At 35.9% G+C, this 12,889-nt stretch overlaps 1 long non-coding RNA gene across 1 annotated transcript in view; it reads left to right on the top strand.

Annotated features, from left to right (window-relative positions):
- Nucleotides 1-4,749, top strand: part of LOC125612980 — an 18,819-nt gene extending 14,070 nt beyond the window's left edge. The window contains exons 2-3 of the long non-coding RNA XR_007343479.1: nt 2,994-3,063; nt 4,136-4,749. This is a non-coding gene — a long non-coding RNA (uncharacterized LOC125612980). The remainder of the gene's footprint in view (nt 1-2,993; nt 3,064-4,135) is intronic.
- The last annotated feature ends 8,140 nt before the right edge of the window (nt 4,750-12,889 follow it).

Genomic DNA, 12,889 nt, shown 5'->3' with positions numbered 1-12,889 from the left:
AAAAAAAAGAAGAAGAAGAAGAAGAAGAGAGAGAGAGAGAGAGAGAGAGAGAGAGAGAGAGAGAGAGAGAAAGGGCAGAGGATGTGGCTCAGTATTTAAGTGACTCTGGGTTCAATCCCTAGTATTAAAAAAAATTAATGAAATAGAGAATAGAAAACTATATAGAAAAATAAACAAAATCAAAAGTTGGTTCTTTGAAAAGGTCAATAAAAATTGATAAATTTTTACTTATCAAGAAAAAGAATACACTAATTAGAACAAATAAATAAATTTTTAAAAAGAAAAGAAAAAGAATACAACATGTCCAAATTTCTATAATAAAAAATAAATGAGAGAACATCACTACCACTGTAGAGAAACAAAAGAAAGGATACTTCAGGATGGGGTTGTTGACTTTTCCAAAGTGAAAGTGAAGACAACTTTCCACCACTTCAGTCTATTAGAAGCCCAAATTGAAAAACTTCTTACAAAGGCATTACCAAAATATCTTAGTTCAGTAGTTTTAAAATTGCTCAAATAAAAAAAAAGGGGGAAAATAACAATTGACATGCTTTAAAAAGTATAAGAAATAAAATTGCTCAAATTTCTGCCAACATAGGACAAAAAGTGCTGCAGCCCACCTATCCAAGCTGTTCCCACCTCCCACAGGCAAAGAGAACTTAGTGATAACAACGACTAGAAGAGGGCCAACATTAACATAAAAATGGTAACATTGGAGCAATTACACAAAATTATATGAAACAAAATGATCTAGAGTAAAACATCATTCATTTATATTTATTATATTAAAAACAGCAGCAATTGAAACTGTGACCCACTCATGTCAACATTGATGATGCAGATAAAGACAGTTCAATCTGAAAATTATGGAAATCCTGGTCCTTATGTGCATAGCTGCACAATGGGAAATTTTTAGCATTCAGGGACAGCTAGATATCTGTACAAGATTCTTCAGTAAATTCTGGCAACTGGTTAATTCTTGATTATGATCAACAATTTAGGAGTCTTTTAAGTATTTGTTTAGTGAAAGCAGTCTATGTAATTGTGCATTAGGCACCTAGAAGAATAAAAGAAAGACTTGCATAAAGAGAATCCTCAAATCTCATTAGCGCTTACAAATCTTATTTTAAGAATCACTGCTTCAAAAAAAGAATCATTGCTTCAGAATTGCCTGTGGATTACCATTTATTGACTTGGGCATATAACACTGTTGGCAGGGTCTTCTTTCAGAGAAAATGGTAAAATTAACGTGAGCCCCACGTGTTGCAGGAATCAGTCAAGAAATAGTAAATGACACTTGGAGAGGGGGAGAACTCAAACTTTATTTTTATGCCAGTGGCAGGGGGCTGAGGGGGGCGAGGAGTAAACTCCAAATTCTGAGCCCCCATCCCCACTTTCTCACAACATACATCGGCTATCTGGTACCTTTCTAGTGTACAGGATAGAAGGCCCTGCACGAGGATTTCTAGTGGGGGGGGGGGCATGTTTACAGAAGCACAGTAAGATAAGGGGGAAAACCCATTTCTTCTCACAGGCCTCTAAGTCTCTAGTCTTGGGCCTGAAACCATGAAGCTGGTTATTCTAATTTATTTCACTTCCTTTATGATTTTTATTTACATTCAACCTTTTATGCCATCCTGTATTTCTTTTTTATTTTGTTTTGCATGCTGGGGATCAAAACCAGGGCCTTGTGCCAGCCAGACAATTTACACTTCAAAGGGGAGTAGTTGGATTCCTGGAGGTAGTTATTTACAATCCAAAAGGTAGGGGCCTGTGGTGTTAATTAGGTTTTCCTGAAGAAGGGCTGACTGAAAGGGAAGGGAAGTCTCCCTTTCCCCAGGCATTAGTTTTTCAGGACAGTGTTCTTATAATTTCATTTTACATCCAGGACTGGTTTTGCCATCCATCACACGGGAAGGCCCAAGCTTTACCAATAACTTCTATCAATTTGAGGGTCTGCAATGCAGGTGGTCAGATTCACAGCCTCATGACCTCTTCTGATTCTCTCTTCATGTGAGAGATCTTTGTGTTGTGCCATAACCATGCATATATGAGACTCTACTCCTCTTTAAATTCCAACATCAAGGACAAAATTCCCTTAGAAAATCTTTCATGATGATTTGTGGGAAGACAGAGGAGGAGAGAGATGACAATAACACAAACACTAAAGGAAGACATTTCCTACTCTTAAAATATCCTTCCCCTCTCTCTCCCTGGCTCTCTCCTCTCCTCCCCAACCTTGGAGTTGCTTGGAGATGGTACTCACTGCCCTAGTCCAGCTGGTCTCCCTCTTGTTTGCTCCTCTTATTCTCCTCTTTTGTGTAGGTAGGTCTTCTCTTCCTTTTAGAACACAAAGCAATCATCTCATTCTCTCAGAGAAAGAGCTTTTTAATACTTCAAGATATAGCACCTGTGAATGAATACCCAGGTCCTTGGGTCCTATCTTCAATTTATTCCCAATGTGATCTAGAGATTTTTCCCTGCAATCCACTGTGATGGGCAGGTAGGATTATGTAAAACATGGAAGATAATGCTGAGCCCCCGCTCAAGTGGAGGACATTTCATTTCTCAAGAAAGGCAATGATTTACCCAGAAGAAGGTGGCAGGAGTGTACAGAGCAAAAACTGTTTGCTAAATATTTATTGAGGAAGTATGAGCTTGTGCAACAGGCAAGTTAAAGGAAGAAGAGAAGGATAAAGATCCCTCAGGAAGGAGGGTGAGACAAAATTAAAAACTCACTTATTGAGACAGCAAGAAGGAAGACAAGGGAGGGTGCAGAGGAGATGCATTTGTAGGTAGCAAGGGTGATCAGATAAGGATTTGCTCATGCAATCACATGGATTTTTCTCAATGAAGTCAGGAACAAAGTCATCTGCTGACTTAGGTCAGTTAGGAGAGAGATCAACATTGCGATTGGTGATCATTAGTTGTCAGTCTTTCTAATCTATAATGCTGCATAATCTTTTCCAACATTCTCACCCAACTCTGAATAGAATCAGAAGAGAAACATGACAGCATGGTCCTGGGTTGTGGTTTTGTGGATCCAGAAAGACATGAAGATAAGTAAGTAAATATAGTGATGGATCATCTAAGGGGAGGTGGTAAATGGGAAGAAAAATCTAATGCTTCATAGAAGTAGATATGATTGAATATAATGAGAGAAAGACTGTGCTGAGAAAATTAGAGGTTACTAACCAAAAATACACTATTTATGTTTATGGTATCAGTTGGAAAAAAGTTTTAAATTATAACATGGTCCAGAGTAAAACTCATGTGAATTGTTTTTGTGGATTGTAGATGAAAATCAGTGAAGCTAAGGTATTTGGTTGGGATCCATAGGAACAGTTGGGTGTTCCCATGGTGAACAGCTAAGGAAGAAGAAGACAAGCTAAGTGCCACAGGCTTTCTTTTTTCTTTTTTAAGATTTTTTTTTTAGGTGTAGATGGACACAATACCTTTATTTTGTTTATTTATTTATTTTTTTATGTGGTGCTGAGGATCAAACCCAGTGCCTTACACATGCTAGATGAGCACTCTACCACTGAGCCACTACCCCAGCCCCTGCCACAGGCTTTCTGAGAGTGATCAGGAGGCTAGACTATGGCAATAATGAAGCTGTGGGTAAGAAGAAGAAAGCACTTTAATATCTCACTAAAATAATTTTAATTCTAAAAATGAATTTATGGTTTGCATGGAATAAATACCAAAAAATCACTTTATATGTAAAAATCACATTATCATGTATATAATGTATAATACGTGGTATAGAGTAAAATATTTATGTCTAATATATATATATTATTTATTTATTTATGTGGTACTGGGAATTAAACCCAAGAACACTCAGCTACAGTCCCAGCCCTTTCTATATTTTTTTAAAATTTTGAGACAGGGTCTTGCTAAGTTACCCAAGCTGGTCCTTCTGCCTCAGCCTCTGGAGGTGCTAGGATTACAGGGGTATGTCACTGCACCTGGCCTTGGGATACATTGTAGATAAGACCATCCAAGGATATGATGTGTAGAGCAAGGTAAAAGCTCTGGAAACTTTTTCTCTGTTCTTGCAGAATATATTGTCCCCCTGGGGAAATGAGATTTACCTCTAATTTAACATTCCATGTCTGGCTTGGTTTTGCAGATTAGCATTTATAAAAAACTGTATATCCATCCATGAAAATTTCACCAATCAATGAAAGGAAATTTTTCTCAAGCTACATTATTACTGGCCAATCCTAAGGCAAGAAAATGGAGATTATGTTTTACTTTTCAATCACCACATTTTTGGTTTCTTGGACAAAATCTGAGACAAGAACAATTCTTTAAAAAGAAGACATCCTGTGATTGTGAAAAAAAGGAGGGTTTGTACTCATGCAAAACAGCAAAGTTTAAATTGCAGACTACTTGACACTAAAATTTTAGACTGTACAAATAATAATAATAGATTTATCTTAAATGCCAGAGAATCTTTAAAAAAAAACTCTCATGATGAACTAGATTCATCAATTAGTTTATTCTCATATTCAAGAAACATTTATTTTTACATTCCAGAGATATAATGATGAGCATTAGTAAGAAGAAAACACAATGTTTTTAGCAAAAATTACTTGCAAGTATTAAGTCACAAGTGGTTCTGATCAAAGGTAGACATGCTTCTTATTTGGGGAGGGTTGGGGGGCTTTGGAGAACTTTAGATGTAATCTTGCTGAATTTACTCCAATAATTATGTATTTATAAATTCAACTTGGCACATAGTCCTGGGTCAGTGCTATGCTATCAATTTTTAGAAATAAAATGAGCAAGGCAGAAAGCCAAAAGATTCCTGTTGATTGTTTCCTGGAAAGTTGTCAATTTTCAGCAGCATATCTTAAGGGAATGCAATTTACCATAGTCCAGGCAGAGGAGGAAAGTTCAATACACAAAACCTACAAAGCCATCGTGAGAATACTTGATTGCCAAGAGACTGCAGGTTTATTCTCTGAATAGCCTCCTTCCGAAAGCTGTACATTTCATTAGTTAGGACTCTTGAATTTAGAGGGAAGATGAATCCAGTCATTGACAGTCTCTAAAGTCCCCTGAACCACTGATAAGTATTAACTAAAGATTCCATGGCAAAATTCACTCCTATGAAACTGGAATTGAAAACCATAACAATAAAAGCTTCAGGCTTTCTTAGGGCCATATTGGGCCCCTTGAAAGCCCCAGAGAATCCATTCAGCATCTGTGCTGCAGGAATGAAAGCACATTCATGAGCAAGACACACACACTGAGTGTGAGCCAAGGGGTAAGTCTGGGAGCAGATCACAGGGTGAAAGGGAGATTAGCTCAACACTTGTTCTGCAGGCTCTGTTGGCATCGCTGAGATTTCATGTCCTTTATTCATGGATTCTGTGGGGGAAATTGAGAGTAACATTCAGAAGAACTGAATTCCAAGTATTTGAAAAAACATGAGAATTCAACAGTTTCTAAGAGCCCTAATCTTTCTGAGCATTTTGATTGTGCCAGTAATTGTAAATCTCATCTCAGCAGCCCGTACCCAAAGGCCCCACAGAGGAGAAAGAATAGTACTTCAGGAAAGCTCTATTTGCATTACAATTACTGAATGTACACAGTGCTGCCAAATTACTTTAGTAGGCTCTCCAATTTAAAATTAAACGACTTGAGTGGATCTTCTAAAATTCTTAATACAAATTCATATATTTGAGAAAAAAATCTATGTGTGTTGATGCATGATATAGAAATCATCTCATAAGCCTGAACTTGAAAGGAAAAAAAGTGTAACATTTAGGGAAGCCTATATAAAGATCTTATGAGGTGCCAAAAAAGACTGAGCTTTTTAAGAAGAATACTTAAAATTGTTTGTTTTGTAGTAGTCGAGTGTTAGGACAATTTAAGTTACAAGTGCAGAAATCTAGAACAAATTATTTTAAGCAAAAAAACAAGTGATTATGGGTCCAGCCACTGTGCTGGATCCAAGGCCTCAACAATGTTATTAGCAACCTTTCTTGCACTTTCCCCTCATTCTCCATCTGTGTTTTTTGTTAACTTCATTCTCAAGCAAGGCTTTCTTCCTTTTGAATTGCAAAGGTGGTCACCAGCAGCTACAGGTTTAAGTCAATCAAACCAGTAATCTCTTTTTTTGTTTGTTTGTTTGTTTTTGTTTTTTTTAATTTTTTATTGTTGGCTGTTCAAAACATTACATAGTTCTTGATATATCATATTTCACACTTTGATTCAAGTGGGTTATGAGCTCCCATTTTTACCCCATATACAGATTGCAGAATCACATCAGTTACACATCCATTGATTTACATATTGCCATACTAGTGTCTGTTGTGTTCTGCTGCCTTTCCTATCCTCTACTATCCCCCCTCCCCTCCCCTCCCCTCCCCTCTTCTCTCTCTGCCCCCTCTACTGACATTCATTTGTCCCCCTTGTATTATTTTTCCCTTTCCCCTCACTTCCTCTTGTATGTACTTTTGTATAACTCTGAGGGTCTCCTTCCATTTCCATGCAATTTCCCTTCTCTCTCCCTTTCCCTCCCACCTCTCATCCCTGTTTAATGTTAATCTTCTTCTCATGCTCTTCGACCCTACTCTGTTCTTAGTTACTCTCCTTATATCAAAGAAGACATTTGGCATTTGTTTTTTAGGGATTGGCTAGCTTCACTTAGCATAATCTGCTCTAATGCCATCCATTTCCCTGTAAATTCTATGATTTTGTCATTTTTTAATGCAGAGTAATACTCCATTGTGTATAAATGCCACATTTTTTTTATCCATTCGTCTATTGAAGGGCATCTAGGTTGGTTCCACAGTCTTGCTATTGTGAATTGTGCTGCTATGAACATCGATGTAGCAGTGTCCCTGTAGCATGCTCTTTTTAGGTCTTTAGGGAATAGACCGAGAAGGGGAATAGCTGGGTCAAATGGTGGCTCCATTCCCAGCTTTCCAAGAAATCTCCATACTGCATTCCAAATTGGCTGCACCAATTTGCAGTCCCACCAGCAATGTACAAGTGTACCCTTTTCCCCACATCCTCGCCAGCACTTGTTCAAACCAGTAATCTCATGGAAAGAGTTTGCCTTCTTCCCCAGGAGGAGTTATGGGAATGACATTGATTGGATAGATCCCTGCATGCTCCATCCCTGCAAGATCATGTTGAATTATCTTTCCTAGATGGATCATGGCCCCACATAGAGGTAGCAGATTGAGTTGGCAAGACTATAGGAATAAAAGACTATATTTAATCAGAATGTCTAAGGAGTGGTACCCAGAAAGACCAAAGATGAAAAGGATGTGGTCAGGTAAACACAACAAGTTGCAGGAATTATACAAATTCAAGTTACTTCTAGTAATAAGAGGTTATTGTAAAAAGTCAAGTGTAAATAAGAAAGATAAGGAAATAGTCTCAAAAGCCTTCCTAGGAAAATAAAACACAGTTCTTCTACAGCTGTAACTCAGGTAGTCAGGCTGTTACTATGGAACAAAACAGCTGCTCTAGAAATGGCCACATCCTAGAGTCCTAGAGTAGATTCTGGCATGCTCCTTCCTATAGGACTTGCCAGTCCTAGTGTTTCTGCCTTTGTAGCCACTAACTCATTTCTGCTCTTTGTTTTTTCCCCTCTCTTTACTGACTTTATTAGATACTTCCAAGCACTTTTCCATAGTGATTTTTGCCAACCTACAGGACCACTAGTACTGCTGAGAGCTCTAGTCAGTCCACATTTCAGCGTCCTTGGTTTTGCCAGTTGCTGTTGTATTTTTAATTGTAGCTATTCTAGTTGGATGGGTAGCACTTCAAAGTCATTTTATTTTGCATTTTCCTGCAGACTATAATTTGGAACCCCGTTTTCATATGATTCTTGACAATTTGCACATCCTTATATGTTATGTGGACTATTTATTCAAACATTTTTTCCACATTTCTAAATGGGATTGTTTGCCTTCTTATTATTGAGCTGTTAGAGTTTTCTATACATTCTGGACATAAGTTTTATTTTGTTTGTTTTCCATATAAATATGTTAGTGAGGTCTTGTACCATGCTAATGTTAGTGGGGATTGTTCTGTGTTTCTCAGTTCTTGTGTTCTCACAAGAAAGGTTTTAAGCAAGGCACAAAATGTAGTAAAAGTACAAGATTATTAAGAAAGAAGACACCCCCAAGGGAGACGGTGGGTCATCTCAAACAAGTCATTGACAGCTCACTTCTCTATGAGCTCAGTTTTATTGCGGCAGGAGGAGAAGTTGCTAGAAGGTCCTGCCCAAGTATGGACTGACAGACTTCATTAGATTCTTGAATCTCTACTGTGCATGCTTTTACCCATAGGTATCTAATCCACAAGGAGGGAGACAAAGCTACAATTACATTGATATTATAAGACCTTGCTAAAAATCTAAGGGCAACTCAGGATCATCCAGGTCTGGTTAAAAAGTTCTAATTAGGCCTTGTTTTATAGAATTTATGGTTGGCAGGCTTTGGTCTTAATCAGAGGGACTCAAGGTCTAGTGACCATCATGAGTTTTATGGTTGCTTTGTGTTTATCTTGGGCTACGTTCTGATCAGCATTGTTTGTGCAGGGTCTTACTTAAGATGTTTTAGCAATTAAGTTGTTTTGAGCAACCATATCCTTGCCCTTTGGTTCTTACCACCTGAGTTTGTCTAGCTTCCTCTGATCTTTAGAAGATATAGTTTATAGAACTGGGATCAGGACTTGCTGTGCCACCAAGACAGGGATGTTGATTAACTGATTTGTTTTGTACTAAGTATTTTCTAAAATTCCTGACACTTCTCATGTGTGACTGATACCTAATAGATTATAAACTGATAGAATATATATGTATGTATTCTATCATATATATATGTGTGTGTGTGTGTGTGTGTATATATATACATATATATATTCTATCATATGTCAGAACTTGTGAGATAGATCCAGTGCAGTACTTAGTAATTTATAGCCTTAATTGTATGTATTAGAAAACAATAAAGATAGAAAATTATTGAGCTATTTTACTAAAATAATTCTGGAACATTTTTAAATTCATTTTGTTGAACTTATTTTCTTAGTCTATGTCATGACTTTTCACTACCTAAATGATCTCTTTGATGAAAAAAAAAGTTTATATTTCAATTAAATCTAATTTTTTTCTTTGATTGACAGTGCTTTTAATATCCTTTAAAAGAAATCTTTGCCCATACCAGGATCATGAAGATATTCTTATACTTTATTTTAAGAACATCATTGTTTTACTTTTTAAATTTAAGTTGATGATCCATCCCACATAGATTTTTGTGTATTACATGATTACATGAATGAAGTTTCATCTTGTTTTCTAACTTACTCAATACCATTTGTTGAAAAGAACATTTAAATTATGATCCTTTTCACCAATGAGTTGTGTGGTATTTTTCTGTGAGTCTGTCCTGGACTCTATTTTTCTCAATTGGTTTAATTAATTATCCCTCCTCCCATGTCACTTTGTCTTAATTAATGTAGCTCTATGGTAGTTCTTCAAATCCTTTCTCTTGTTGTTCTAATTAGTTATACGTGACAGTAGAATGCATTTTGACACAGCATACATAAATGGAGAATGACCTCTCATTCTTCTGGTTGTACATTATGTAGAGTTACACAGCTTGTGTAATCATATATGTACATAGGGTAATAATGTCCAATTCAGTCTTCTATCCTTCTTACCCCCAGACCCTCTGCTCTCCATTCACTCCACTCTGAATAATCCAAAGTACCTCTATTCTTCCCTAGCCCTGCCTTTTTTCTCTGCATATCAGAGAAAACATTCAGCCTTTTGTTCTCTGGGACTGGCTAATTTTACTTACCATAATATTCTCCAGCTCCATCCATTTACTGGCAAAGGCCATACTTTCATTCTTCTTTAAGGCTGAGTAATATTCTATTGTGTATATGCACCATATTTTCTATGTCCATTCATTTAGGATGAACCAACTAGGTTGATTCCATAGTGTAACTATTGTGGATTGAACTTCTATAAACATTGACATGGATTTTAAGTACTTTGGGTATAAATCAAGGAGTGGGATAGCTGGCTCAAATGGTGGTTCCATTCCAAGTTTTCTGAGAAATCTCCAGATTGCTTTCCAGAGTCGTTGCACCAATTTGGAGTCCTACCTGCAATGTATGAATGTACCTTTCCCCCCCCACATCCTCGCCAACACTTATTTATTGCTTGTATTCTTGATAATTGCCATTCTGACTGGAGTGAGATGGAATCTCAGTGTAGTTTTGATTTGCCTTTCTCTAATTGCTAGAGATATTGAACATTTTTTCATATACTTGTTGATCAATTGTATTTCTTCTGTGAAGTGTCTGTTCAGTTCATTAGCCCATTTATTGATTGGGTTATTTGTTTTATTGGTGTTAAGTTTTTTTGAGTTCTATATATTTCCTGGAGATTAGTGCTTTATCTGAGGTGCATGTGGTAAAAATTTTCTTCCATTCTGTAGGCTCTCTCTTCATATGATTGTTTCCTTTGCTGTGAAGAAGCTTTTTAGTTTGAATTCATCCCACTTGCTGATTCTTGAATTTACTTCTTGCACTTTAGGAGACTTTTTAAGGAAGTCAGGTCCTAAGCTGACATGATAAAGATTTGGGCCTACTTTTACTTCTGTTCTAGTGCCTAAGTCTTTGATTCACTTAGAGTTGATTGTTGTGCAAGGTGAGAGATAGGGGTTTAATTTAATTTTGCTACATATGGATTTCCAGTTTTCCCAGCACCATTTGTTGAAGAGGCTATTTTTTTGCCAATGTATGTTTTTGGCACCTTTGTCTGGTATAAGATAACTCTATTTATGTGGGTTTGTCTCTGTGTTTTTCTATTGTGTTCCTTTGTGTCTATTTTGGTGCCAATACCATGTTCTGGTTACTATGGCTGTGTATTATAATTTAAGGTCTGGTATTATGATGCCTCCTACTTTACTTTTCTTGCTAAGAATTGCTTTGGCTATTCTGGGTCTCTTATTTTTCCAAAAGCATTTCATTATTGCTTTCTCTATTTCTATGAAGAATATCATTGGGATTTTAATAGGAATTGCATTAAATCTGTATAACAGTTTTAGTAGTATGGCCATTTTGATAATGTTAATTCTGTCTATTCAAGAGCGAGAAATTTCTTTCTTTAGTGTTATGTAGTTTTCATTGTAGAGGTCTTTCACCTCTTTTATTAGATTTATCCCCAGATTTTTTTTTTAGTTTATTGTGAATGGGGTAGTTTTCCTAATTTCTCTTGCAGCGGACTCATCAGTGATGTATAGGAACACATTTGATTTTATGGATATTTATTTTATATCCTGCCACTTTGCTGAATTCATTAATTATTCTAGAACTTTTCTGGGGTTTTTTGATCTTCTAAATATAGAATCATGTTGTTGATAAATAGTGATAGTTTGAGTTCTTTTCCTATTTGTAGGCTAGAGGCTAAAATGGCTAGAGTTTCAAGGACGACATTGAAGTGATGAAAGAGGACATCCCTGTCTTGTACCAGTTTTTAGAGGGAATGCTTTTTGATTCTTCTCCATTTAGAATGATGTTGTGCTTAGGATTATCATAGATAGCTTTAACAATGTTGAGGTATGTTCCTACTATCCCTAGTTTTCCTAGTGTTTTGAACATAAAGATGTGCTATTTTGTTGAATGCTTTTCTGCATCTATTGAGATGATCATATGATTCTTGTCTTTAAGTCTATTGCTGTGATGAATTACATTTATTAAAAAAAAAGAATTACATTTATTGATTTCCATGTGTTGAACCAACCTCGTATCCCTGGGATGAACCCCACTTGATTATGGTGCACTGTATTTTTAACATGTTTTTGTATGTGATTTGCCAGAATTTTATTGAGAATTTTTGTATCTATGTTTGTCAGGGATATTGGTCTGAAGTTTTCTTTCTTTGATATATCTTTGTTTGGTTTTGGTATCAGAGTGATACTAACCTATAATAAGTTTGGAAGGGTTCCCTCCTTTTCTATATCATGGAATAATTTGAGGAGTTTTGGTATTAATTCTTCTTTGAAGGTCTTGTAGAACTCAGCTGAGAATTTGTCTGATCCTGGCTTTTCTTGGTTGGTAGGCTTTGGATAGCATCTTCTATTTCATTGTTTGAAAGAGATCTGTTTAAATTGTGTATGTCCTCCTGATTCAGTTTGGGTAGATCAGGTCTCTAGAAATTTGCCATGTATTTAAGATTTTCTATTTTATTGGAGTGCAAATTTTCAAAATAGTTTCTAATTATCTTCTGTCTATTTCAGTAGTTTCCATTGCAATATTTCCTGTTTCATCATGAATTTTAGCAATTTCAGTTTTCTGTCTCTTTCTCTTCATTAGCTTGGTTTAGGGTTTATTGATTTTATTTATTTTTTCAAAAAGCCAACTCTTTGTCTATTTTTTGAATTGTTTCTTTTGTTTCAATTTCATTGATTTCAGCTCTGATTTTAATTATTACCTGTGTTCTACTGCTTTGGTGTTGACTTTTCTTCTTTTTCTAGGGCTTTGAGAAGTAATGTCAGGTCATTTACTCGTCAACTTTGTATTCTTTCAATGAATGAGCTCAATGCAATGAACTTTCCTTTAGCACTGCCTTCATAGTGTCCCATAGATTTTGACATGTTGTATCAGTGTTTTTTTGTATATCCTCCTTGATTTCTTCTGCTATCCATTTGTCATTCAATAGCATATTAGTCTCCAGTTGTTAAAGTAGCATCTGTTTTTTATTCTATTCTTGATTTCTAATTTTATTTCATTATGATCTGATAGGATGTGGGGTATTATATATATATATAATATATATATATATATTATATATATATATAATATATATATATATATATTATATATATATATATTATATATATATATA

This window comes from Marmota marmota, unplaced genomic scaffold, assembly GCF_001458135.2.
Source record: "Marmota marmota marmota unplaced genomic scaffold, marMar, whole genome shotgun sequence".
Taxonomy (NCBI): domain Eukaryota; kingdom Metazoa; phylum Chordata; class Mammalia; order Rodentia; family Sciuridae; genus Marmota; species Marmota marmota.
This window is presented reverse-complemented; position numbering and strand designations above follow the sequence as displayed.